Source organism: Lissotriton helveticus, chromosome 9, assembly GCF_964261635.1.
Source record: "Lissotriton helveticus chromosome 9, aLisHel1.1, whole genome shotgun sequence".
In the NCBI taxonomy this organism is placed as follows: Eukaryota; Metazoa; Chordata; class Amphibia; order Caudata; family Salamandridae; genus Lissotriton; species Lissotriton helveticus.
In genome coordinates, this window is record NC_136070.1 from 480,411,019 (window position 1) to 480,421,553 (window position 10,535).

A 10,535-nucleotide genomic window follows, 5' to 3' on the forward strand; every position below is an offset into this window, starting at 1 on the left:
TATAAGCCCGTTATCTTGCTTCAGCTGAGTAAGGGCGCAAAAAACGTTCTTCTTCCGACCAGAATAACTCCTGGAGTTCCCATTCCATAGCTCGCCCAAGCCATTTATATTCAAGTCTCCGCAAAGTATAATCGGTAGTGGCCATTCGGTGAGCTCTGAATTAAGAAATTCAAAAATGTCAGGATCATTGCACATGGAGCCATATATTGAGCAAAGAGTAAAGTTAAGCACCTTAGCTTGACCTTCCACAACTGCCCAGCGACCAAATCTATTGTTTTCCCTATTTTAAAATAAAATACCCCCCTGCCGGGCCCCCCCTCTTCCTAGTCCCTTGTGTAGTGCATGCCGCTAGCTGATATCCCAACTGCTTCAAAAACATTTCCTGCTTCCCTCAATGTGTATTTCCTGTAGGCACACTATGTCCGCATGCAACATCCGCAATACTTCTTTGGTTTTTGCGATGCTTTGCCGGGTCATTCAATCCGTATATATTTTCTGTTGCAATACGTATACTAATTGTGCTATTTTAAGCAATACCAACATTTTCTCCCTTTCTGTCCCAACCTCTTTAGTTTCCTTATGTAATGGTGTTTTTCATTTCCCCCCCTTGTCCAACCCCCTGGGTGGCCTACTCTCCTGTCTGTCCCCCTCATCCTCCACCCTGCTCTCGCTTCCCCTACCTACCCTCTGAGACAAGCAGACCAGAGGTCTAAGTGATGGAGCCTGTGCTCGGGACCCCAAATCCCCCCCCCCCCAGCCACCAACCGGGTCATAACTATTGTTTGCTTTCTAGATATTCCCTTTTTCCCCATTTTTTTTATAACCGCTACTTTTCCTTTCTACTTTTTTTAAAGAGACACCCCATTATGTTCTGTTATATTCCTCTTATCCTGATAACGAGAGCCATACGTGCCCACCCAGGACTAATTGCTAAAGGGAGTGGCTATTCAGCTTGGTCTGTTTCTGTTTGTCAATTTGCTCCTTAGCTTGGATTTCAGAGGTAAAAACTCGTATTGTTCTGGAAAATGATTTCCAGACGAGCCGGTTTAATCAAGTATGCTTCTGCCACCCGAGCCTGGCATGGCTGGATCAAATGCATAAGCCTCCACCATGTCTCTCCAGTAAAGTGCCAAAAATTAGGTCTTTTGAAAACACTTCTTTAAGTAGTAGGAAGTTCCAAAAATAAATTAAGATTGCTCCGGGTTTCAAAGTTTCTCCACTATGTTACTGGCCTGGATTCTTTAATGTCAGTGGAAAGCGATGCACCTGCTGGATTTGTAAGTCCCAGTTCCAGTGTTGAAGTTCTGGAAAGGCTCCCTTCATTAGATTCAGCACATAAACCAGAATATTGCTGCCCTCAACACCTTCTTTGATGCCTAGTATTCCTAAATTATTTCTCCGCTGTTGGTTTTCGAAATCTTCCAGCTTCCACTGGATGTCTACTATTTGTGCCCCCTGTGCCTCTGCCTGGGTTTGGGCCCGTGCCACATCCTCTTCGAGTGTAGTAGTGTGTTCTTCTGCACCCTACAGCCTTGTATTCGTGTCTACGCAGGCTTTAGCCATCTTTCAACCGCACCGCACCTTGAAGTTTTTTAGTTGCCAACAGATTTTTCCAGTCTGGTCGCTTCTTGAAGCTGTTTAATGGATTCATAGATTAGTTTAAAGGATGGCCCCTCCATCTGAGTTTTCTTTACATTACTGGAGACTTCCCGCTGTTCCAAAAGATCGGGGTAAACTTTCTGTGTAGCTGAATAGTCCCATTTCAAGGCAGCTTTTGCACTATCATTGGAAAATGTTTCCTCAGCAGGTCCTTATGACTGCGAATCTCTATTCTTTCTGGAGAGCCTTTTCCTTCTAACCACTGTTCCGGATTCTGCCCGTTGGCTGCATGGGCTTGAACTGAAAAGCCGGGCACGACTCCCAACTTCTGAGTATGTTGATCTGACGTTGGAGCCATCTGTGAGTGAGAAAAATTTTGTCACCCAAATCCTGACAATCTTCCAGCCCCTTAAACACCATTGCTCCTTTTATTATTATTATTATTATTAAGGGAATTTTGTAAAGCGCTTGGTTACGCTAAAAGCGTGTCCCCGCGCTAACTGAAGCACTCATAGGACACAAAGGGGAAGGGGCCAACTATTTTGAAAAGAGATGTGTTTTCAATTTCCTCCGGAAACTAGATTCAGAAGGGTCCAGACGTAGATTGAGAGGTAGAGCATTCCAGCTCTTAGCCCCCAGGTATCGAAAGGATCTTCCTCCCATGCGAGCTCGCTTTACCCTCGGGACCTTAAGTAGGCCTCCCTGCGAGGAGCGCAGAGCGCGAGATGGAACATACCTGGTGACTAGGTTCTGGAGTGGTGCTGGTGCCTTATTAGCAAGGATACGGTGGCAGGTGCAGAGAGCTTTGAATTCAACTCTGCTCTTTATAGGCAACCAATGAAGGGACTGGAGGCTAGCTTTGGAGTCTGATCTTTTAGGTAGTTTTAGTATGAGGCGAGCTGCCGCATTCTGTGGCACCTGTAGTCGATTTATTGCCTTACAGGTAGCTCCCAGATAGAGTAGGTTGCCAAAGTCCAGGCGTGAGGTGACCAGAGCGTGCACCAGCGTTCTGCGTGCGGCCATAGGGAGGAGAACTAGGACCTTTCGCAGGATTTTTAAAACGCTGAAGCAGATGCCCGTGACCCTGTCTATCTGGGGTCCGAGAGACAGGTCGGCATCGAGCCAGATCCCAAGGTTTCTGACTTCTTGCCGGGGTATAGGTGCCTCACCCAGGCATGAAGGCCACCATGCCGACGACCAGACGGAAGGATTCCCTCCCACCACGAGCACCTCGGTCTTGTTGCCATTTAATTTCAGGCAATTTGTGGACATCCAGGTAGCAAGGTCCTGCATGCAGGCCCTGAACCTGTCCATGGCAAGGCCGGGTGCACGCGAGAGGGAGACGACCAGCTGCGTGTCGTCGGCATAGGATACAATTTGCAATCCATGTCCCGCGGCAATCGGCGCCACTGGGGAGACATAAAGATTGAAAAGGGTTGGGCTCAAGGACGATCCCTGAGGAACTCCCTGGCCCAGTCCCATGTCTCTAGAGTAGTGGTCTCCTTGACGGATCTGGAAACTTCTCCCAGTCAGGAAGGATTGGATCCATTGGAGTGCGGCTACTGATATGCCTCCATTATTCAGACACTGTAGCAAGGTGGAATGCGCTACAGTGTCGAATGCCGCACTCAGGTCCAATAGGATAAGGGCCATAGTGTGTCCCTCATCCACCCCCTGCCTTAGGGACTCCACAGCCATCAGAAGTGCCGATTCCGTTGAGTGGCGGGGGCGGAAGCCAAATTGGGTGTCGTGCAGTAAGGCGGCTTTGTCCACGAAATCCATAAGCTGGAGATTAACCGTTTTTTCGGCCACCTTGGCCAGGTAGGGTAAGAGAGAGATAGGCCGTAGGTTATCTAGTATATCGAAGCTAATATTGGTTTTTTTCCTAAGGGGAAGGACTACCGCTTTTTTCCATTCTTTGGGCACTGTCTTTGTGTTGAAAGACACGTCCAGTAGATGACTGATGTAGGGCTCCAGAACCACTAGGCTGTCCTCTAGACGTTTAGGAGTAGTAGGGTCCCGTGGAGAGCCCGACTTCACAGACCTACAGATTTTAAGGAGATCTTCCGAGGGCGGGGTGACAAAATTTGTCAGTGTAAGTATGTCTCCCCATTCCCTTGGGTTTTCCACAAACTCGATCCCATTCATGGGTGGGGTTGGGAATGCCGAATAGATTTTAGATATTTTTTCGGCAAAAAAGTCTGCGATTCTGTCGCAAGACTCGGGTGAGCAGTCATCGGGGGCAATGGCAGATTTTCCATTAGAGAGAGTTTTGTAGAGTAGGAACAGCTCCTTCGTTGAGTTACCAGCTTCGCTGATCCTGGCCGCATAATATGTGGCTTTCGACTTTCTAATTAAGCCATGGTAAAGTCTTCTCTCTGACAAGTAGGCAACTCTAGTATCTTTTGAGAGAGCCCTTCGCCATTGCCTTTCGGTTCTCTTCAATGCGATTTTTGCGTCCCGCAAGTTATTACTGAACCAAGGTGCAGTTTTATTAACACGGCCACCAGGTTTGGCTTTTGACAGGGGGGCTGTAAGATCGAGAGCATCGTTGATGCGCTTGCAGAGAAGAAAGTTAGCCGTGTCTGCATCATCTCCCCCGGGGTCCCCTCCTTTGGTCAGAGCCTGACAGAACTTAGACTGGGAGAAGGTAGCCCATTTTCGCCTGAGATGGTATCGTGCAATGGGTCGCAGAGATTTGCCTTCAGGAATTCGGATGGCAAAAGGTACCAGATAGTGATCCGACCATGGGATGGGGATGGGAGTTGTCGCTTCTACTTCCCCCCAATTAACGAATATCGGATCTAGGAGGTTTCCTAACTGATGGGTGGGGCCGCTTACAATTTGATTCAGTTGTAAGGCTCCTAATACTTTGCAAAAATTCCTGCTGGCGCTGTCAGAGGGGTCGTTAAGATGTAGATTAAGGTCACCGAGTAACATAAATTTGTCTTTGGATAGCGAGATCTCTATAATGCTTTCAACCAGGCTCTCCTCAAACCTGGCTGAGGAGCCAGGAGGTCTGTAGATCAACATGCCTTTCAGTGTGCAGTTGTTATTCACTTTAATCGTAAAACTCCCTGTCTCACTGTCCAGGATGGGCGCGTGGTCTAATTGGCATCGTAAACTTTCCTGGGCAACAATAGCAATGCCCCCTCCTCTACCTGTTGGTCTATCCTGTCTATGTATTATATAACCCTCTGGAAGAGCCTCTAGGGCGTCAGGCGTGGACTCGTCATCCAGCCAAGTTTCGGTTAGAAATACCAGTTCCCACTGTTTTTCGGAGAGTAGATCATATAGATCTAACTTGTGTTTACGTAACGAGCGGACATTTATCAGTCCGCATCGTATGGTATATTCCGAAGTGACCATGCTCTTACCGAGGTCATAGGAGAAGTGACAGTGTTCGCAGCCTATGTTATCCTCTACTCGTAGATTGTGCCTACACGACTCAGCGTTGCCGTGGCGGAAGGCTAGTAATTCATGCTTACTCCACCGTATATAGTTCTCCCGAGGGACAGGGGGTAAGGCCCTGGACCGCGTACGATCGCGGACGGGCGCAGACGGGCTTGCCTTAGGCGCGCCTTTGGCGCGCAAACGGCGCTCCCGCTGCGCTTGCGTGAAAGACACATTTGTAGTAGGAGAAGTGGGCGTGGCCTCTAAAGTGGGCGTGTCCTATCGTTCGAGCCGCGATGGCGGCAGAGCAATCCTTCCCTGTCGCAGCGCTAAGATCCGCTGGAGCAGGGTCACTAGTAGGCGAAGTTCTGGCAAGTGCTCAGGGTAAGTTCCCAGTGATTTTAAAATACAAGTTCTAACACAATTATACAATTTTTAAAATGCGAGCAAACACCTCCGGCTTTCCGCCTCAGAGGACAACAGTAATGGTTTTTGGCGCGCTAATAGTCAGCGCTTTATCAGGTCGGGGTGGGCGTGGCCTCTAAAGTGGGCGTGTCCTATCGTTCGAGCCGCGATGGCGGCAGAGCAATCCTTCCCTGTCGCAGCGCTAAGATCCGCTGGAGCAGGGTCACTAGTAGGCGAAGTTCTGGCAAGTGCTCAGGGTAAGTTCCCAGTGATTTTAAAATACAAGTTCTAACACAATTATACACTTTTTAAAATGCGAGCAAACACCTCCGGCTTTCCGCCTCAGAGGACAACAGTAATGGTTTTTGGCGCGCTAGTAGTCAGTGCTTTATCAGGTCGGGGTGGGCGTGGCCTCTAAAGTGGGCGTGTCCTATCGTTCGAGCCGCGAAGGCGGCAGAGCAATCCTTCCCTGTCGCAGCGCTAAGATCCGCTGGAGCAGGGTCACTAGTAGGCGAAGTTCTGGCAAGTGCTCAGGGTAAGTTCCCAGTGATTTTAAAATACAAGTTCTAACACAATTATACAATTTTTAAAATGCGAGCAAACACCTCCGGCTTTCCGCCTCAGAGGACAACAGTAATGGTTTTTGGCGCGCTAGTAGTCAGCGCATTATCAGGTCGGGGTGGGCGTGGCCTCTAAAGTGGGCGTGTCCTATCGTTCGAGCCGCGATGGCGGCAGAGCAATCCTTCCCTGTCGCAGCGCTAAGATCCGCTGGAGCAGGGTCACTAGTAGGCGAAGTTCTGGCAAGTGCTCAGGGTAAGTTCCCAGTGATTTTAAAATACAAGTTCTAACACAATTATAACATTTTTAAAATGCGAGCAAACACCTCCGGCTTTCCGCCTCAGAGGACAACAGTAATGGTTTTTGGCGCGCTAGTAGTCAGCGCTTTATCAGGTCGGGGTGGGCGTGGCCTCTAAAGTGGGCGTGTCCTTTCGTTCGAGCCGCGATGGCGGCAGAGCAATCCTTCCCTGTCGCAGCGCTAAGATCCGCTGGAGCAGGGTCACTAGTAGGCGAAGTTCTGGCAAGTGCTCAGGGTAAGTTCCCAGTGATTTTAAAATACAAGTTCTAACACAATTATACAATTTTTAAAATGCGAGCAAACACCTCCGGCTTTCCGCCTCAGAGGACAACAGTAATGGTTTTTGGCGCGCTAATAGTCAGCGCTTTATCAGGTCGGGGTGGGCGTGGCCTCTAAAGTGGGCGTGTCCTATCGTTCGAGCCGCGAAGGCGGCAGAGCAATCCTTCCCTGTCGCAGCGCTAAGATCCGCTGGAGCAGGGTCACTAGTAGGCGAAGTTCTGGCAAGTGCTCAGGGTAAGTTCCCAGTGATTTTAAAATACAAGTTCTAACACAATTATAAAATTTTTAAAATGCGAGCAAACACCTCCGGCTTTCCGCCTCAGAGGACAACAGTAATGGTTTTTGGCGCGCTAGTAGTCAGCGCTTTATCAGGTCGGGGTGGGCGTGGCCTCTAAAGTGGGCGTGTCCTTTCGTTCGAGCCGCGATGGCGGCAGAGCAATCCTTCCCTGTCGCAGCGCTAAGATCCGCTGGAGCAGGGTCACTAGTAGGCGAAGTTCTGGCAAGTGCTCAGGGTAAGTTCCCAGTGATTTTAAAATACAAGTTCTAACACAATTATACAATTTTTAAAATGCGAGCAAACACCTCCGGCTTTCCGCCTCAGAGGACAACAGTAATGGTTTTTGGCGCGCTAATAGTCAGCGCTTTATCAGGTCGGGGTGGGCGTGGCCTCTAAAGTGGGCGTGTCCTATCGTTCGAGCCACGATGGCGGCAGAGCAATCCTTCCCTGTCGCAGCGCTAAGATCCGCTGGAGCGGGGTCACTAGTAGGCGAAGTTCTGGCAAGTGCTCAGGGTAAGTTCCCAGTGATTTAAAATACAAGTTCTAACACAATTATACAATTTTTAAAATGCGAGCAAACACCTCCGGCTTTCCGCCTCAGAGGACAACAATGCACTAGTGTCCATATTGTCTAATGCATGTGGTTGTGAAGGTCAGACAGAATCCAAGTGCCTAGTTGCCTCAGCCCAAGTCATTTGTGCAGGAATCTGCAAAGGCTTCTGGCTCGCACTATTTACCGGCCCCCTCTCAAAAGCAAGTTCGGGATTAGGGCTTACCAAAAGACTGATCGGCCCGGTCCGTCCTTCAGTTGGCACTTCTACCTTATTTGCATGGCCTAGAACGTCAGTGCTGGGCTTACTCTTCTCCAGTTTATCAGCCTCACCATATAAATCTTTTAACTCTCCATCTTAGGGAGCTCCCGCTGCTCACACTGCTTCAGCAACTGAGTGTCCGGCAGGGATTGCCACGGTAGGAAAGAATTCAGTGATACTCAGTTGATGTTGAGACTGATATTGCAAATGCTGCTGAAATGGGACTTTGGACTGGGGTCTTGCATTTCTCCAATAGATTTGTGTAGCTTTCCTTCACCCTTCCTTTCTCTTTTTTAATATTATCCAGACTCTGCTTTACCTTTATCAGAATTTTGGGATTTGTCATACCAGTATTGGCGCTATTTCAAGGCTTCCCCACCTTGGAGCACTGCAAGGAAATAGCGCTTTCATTAGGGGATGCTACTGCTGTAGACGCTGTATTGAGATCACTGTTTTTGGTACGGATGGAGCGAATTGCCTTTGGAGACATCCTTCATTTCATGCAGTACACAGCCGTGAACTCCTCCCTAGATCGGAGCCATAGAAGCGGCAAGCCACAGTGCATGGCGCAACTTCTGCACCCGGTCGTTGCGGCGATCACCAAGCCACTTCAGCTGGCCGCAACACAACCCCGGCCCAGAGACCATACCAGTAAGTCCTTCTTTGGTTTGTTCACTTGCAGATTATGCCTTCATTGGGGAATATCTCTGTCATCTGTTCAGCGGACCAAAGCGGTGGGGAGCGACTTGCATGGCCGTTCACGCAGGCGCCGTCTAGTCTCCCCCGCTGGAGTGCTGGTCTCAATACCTTTTTATTCATCCCACAGCAAGAGCTAGGCAATCTTAACTATGAGTTGGTTCAGAGCAGCTTTCTCATTCTGCCACATAAAAATTCAGAGAGAAGTAGGCCTGGATTTAATACCATCCTCTACATAGGTTAGCCTGAGCACCTCGTGACGTATATAGCGAGAAGAAGTTGGAGAGATAGACAAAATCTTTCTGCAACAGTGTTTTTCTTCCATCTGCATAGTGGCACTGTTTGCAATACAAAAAAAAGTGTGGGGAACACCTTTCTTTTGTACACTCCCTCTCCCCACACTCCATTGAGACCTTGACAGGTCCTGTGGTGGTACTCCTTCTTTTTTTTGTTCATTCCAAGGTCAAGGGGACAAGGAGTAGCCCCCTCCACATGTTGGAAAATCCCTCACTCTCTCTTTGTTTTTGCACTGTTTGCAATACCCCAAATCTCAGAGCACTAGGTTGCAACTGGGACACGTTATTTTATAAATTTGTAAGAGTGGCAGCTCCCTCCTGGTAACCACAGAATGTTAAAAAGGGACCTTACAGCTCAAGAAAACTTTAGCCTTCAAGACACTATATTAGGTGTCCCGGAACTGAGAAATCAAAAATAATTTCCCGGTGGTAAAAGCTGTCAGTTCTTTCCAAGCGCTTGTTACCCACTACAGTTAATGAAACATTGATTCTATTTGGGCCAAATGCCATAATATTTGATTTCGTAAAATTAGTACCGAGTTCTAAATTGCCTATGAACTGTACAAAAGCAGTAACTAATAAAGGCAATGCTCTAGTAACAGGCGACCAAGACCACGTCGTCTGCATAAAGCAAAGTTGGAACTGGTGCTCCATTAATCTTGGGAATATCTGGGAAAACGTCACATAAATAAGGTCTAAACTTATTATTAATATAATATAAATAACAAGGGTGCTAACACACAACCTTGCCGTAAATTTTAAATTCGCTGGTTAAATCTCCATTAGTCCCATATTTAATTCTTGCACTTATATTCTCATGATGTGTATGAGTGCCTCATCCAAACCCATTCCCAGAAGAAAGGTCCCTAGCCTGGATTGATTGACACAGTCAAAGGCTGTGGACTGATCCATAAATGTGAGGTATCGTGGACAGCGTTTGGCGATGGTGTACTTACCAAAATGTTTAGACATTGCTCTATTGTCCCTGTTTGTTTCCTGGAACCATATTGGCATCTATGTATGATGGAGCTCTCAAGTCTGGATAGTACATTTGTGAATCCTGTTGTAAATGCCCCTACCTTAGATTTTACCAGAGGAGACAATAAGTGAAATAGGGCAGTAACAGCTGGGTTCAAAGGGATTACCTTTATTAAATATCAGGATGATGGTTGAGGTGTGCCACGAGCTAGGCATAGGGGAGTGAGCTAGATTTCCAAACATTTGTCTATAGTGACACCCAAAGATCCCGATTATATTTAACCAAATTTATTGAGATGCCATCCGGACCTAGTACCTTCTCTTGTCCTCTGCTGGATGGACACCACAACCTTGCATTTGAAAATGACAGGGATGATTGGGTGTTGCAAGGAAGAGTCAACTGGTGATTGATGGAGTTAAGGGTATAGATTCTGGAGAAAAGGCCACCCATATAGCACTCGAGATATGACTGCTAATAGAGGACAAGGGACAGCTTATAGTATGTACAGAAGCTACTGTTGCCCAAAAAGGTATTGGAACTTTGGCGTTATCTGCATAAACCAGCTTTTCCCAGTCCTGGGTTATGACTTTAGTCTGTCTATTCTGACGGGATATCTAGGGTTAGCATTAAGGCCTGTATGCCAGTTGGCTACCAAAGAATCTTTGTTAAACCATTTCGGTGTAACACAATTTTTCCTGATGGGTTGGGAAGAGCCTTTTTCAATACAATTACAGAGGGCAACAAACAAACAAATAACAAAGTCTTTTCCACCCCCTGTCTCCAAACAGCTTAAACACACACCTCTATTCCATTTGATTAATGATTCAAGATCGGGAATGGGATTTTGAAATGAATGTTGTGGGCTGCTAATCGCGATCATTACATTCTTTGACTTTATTATTGGCAGTGATAGTGCCGCTTTTAAGGGGGTTAGGATCATTTT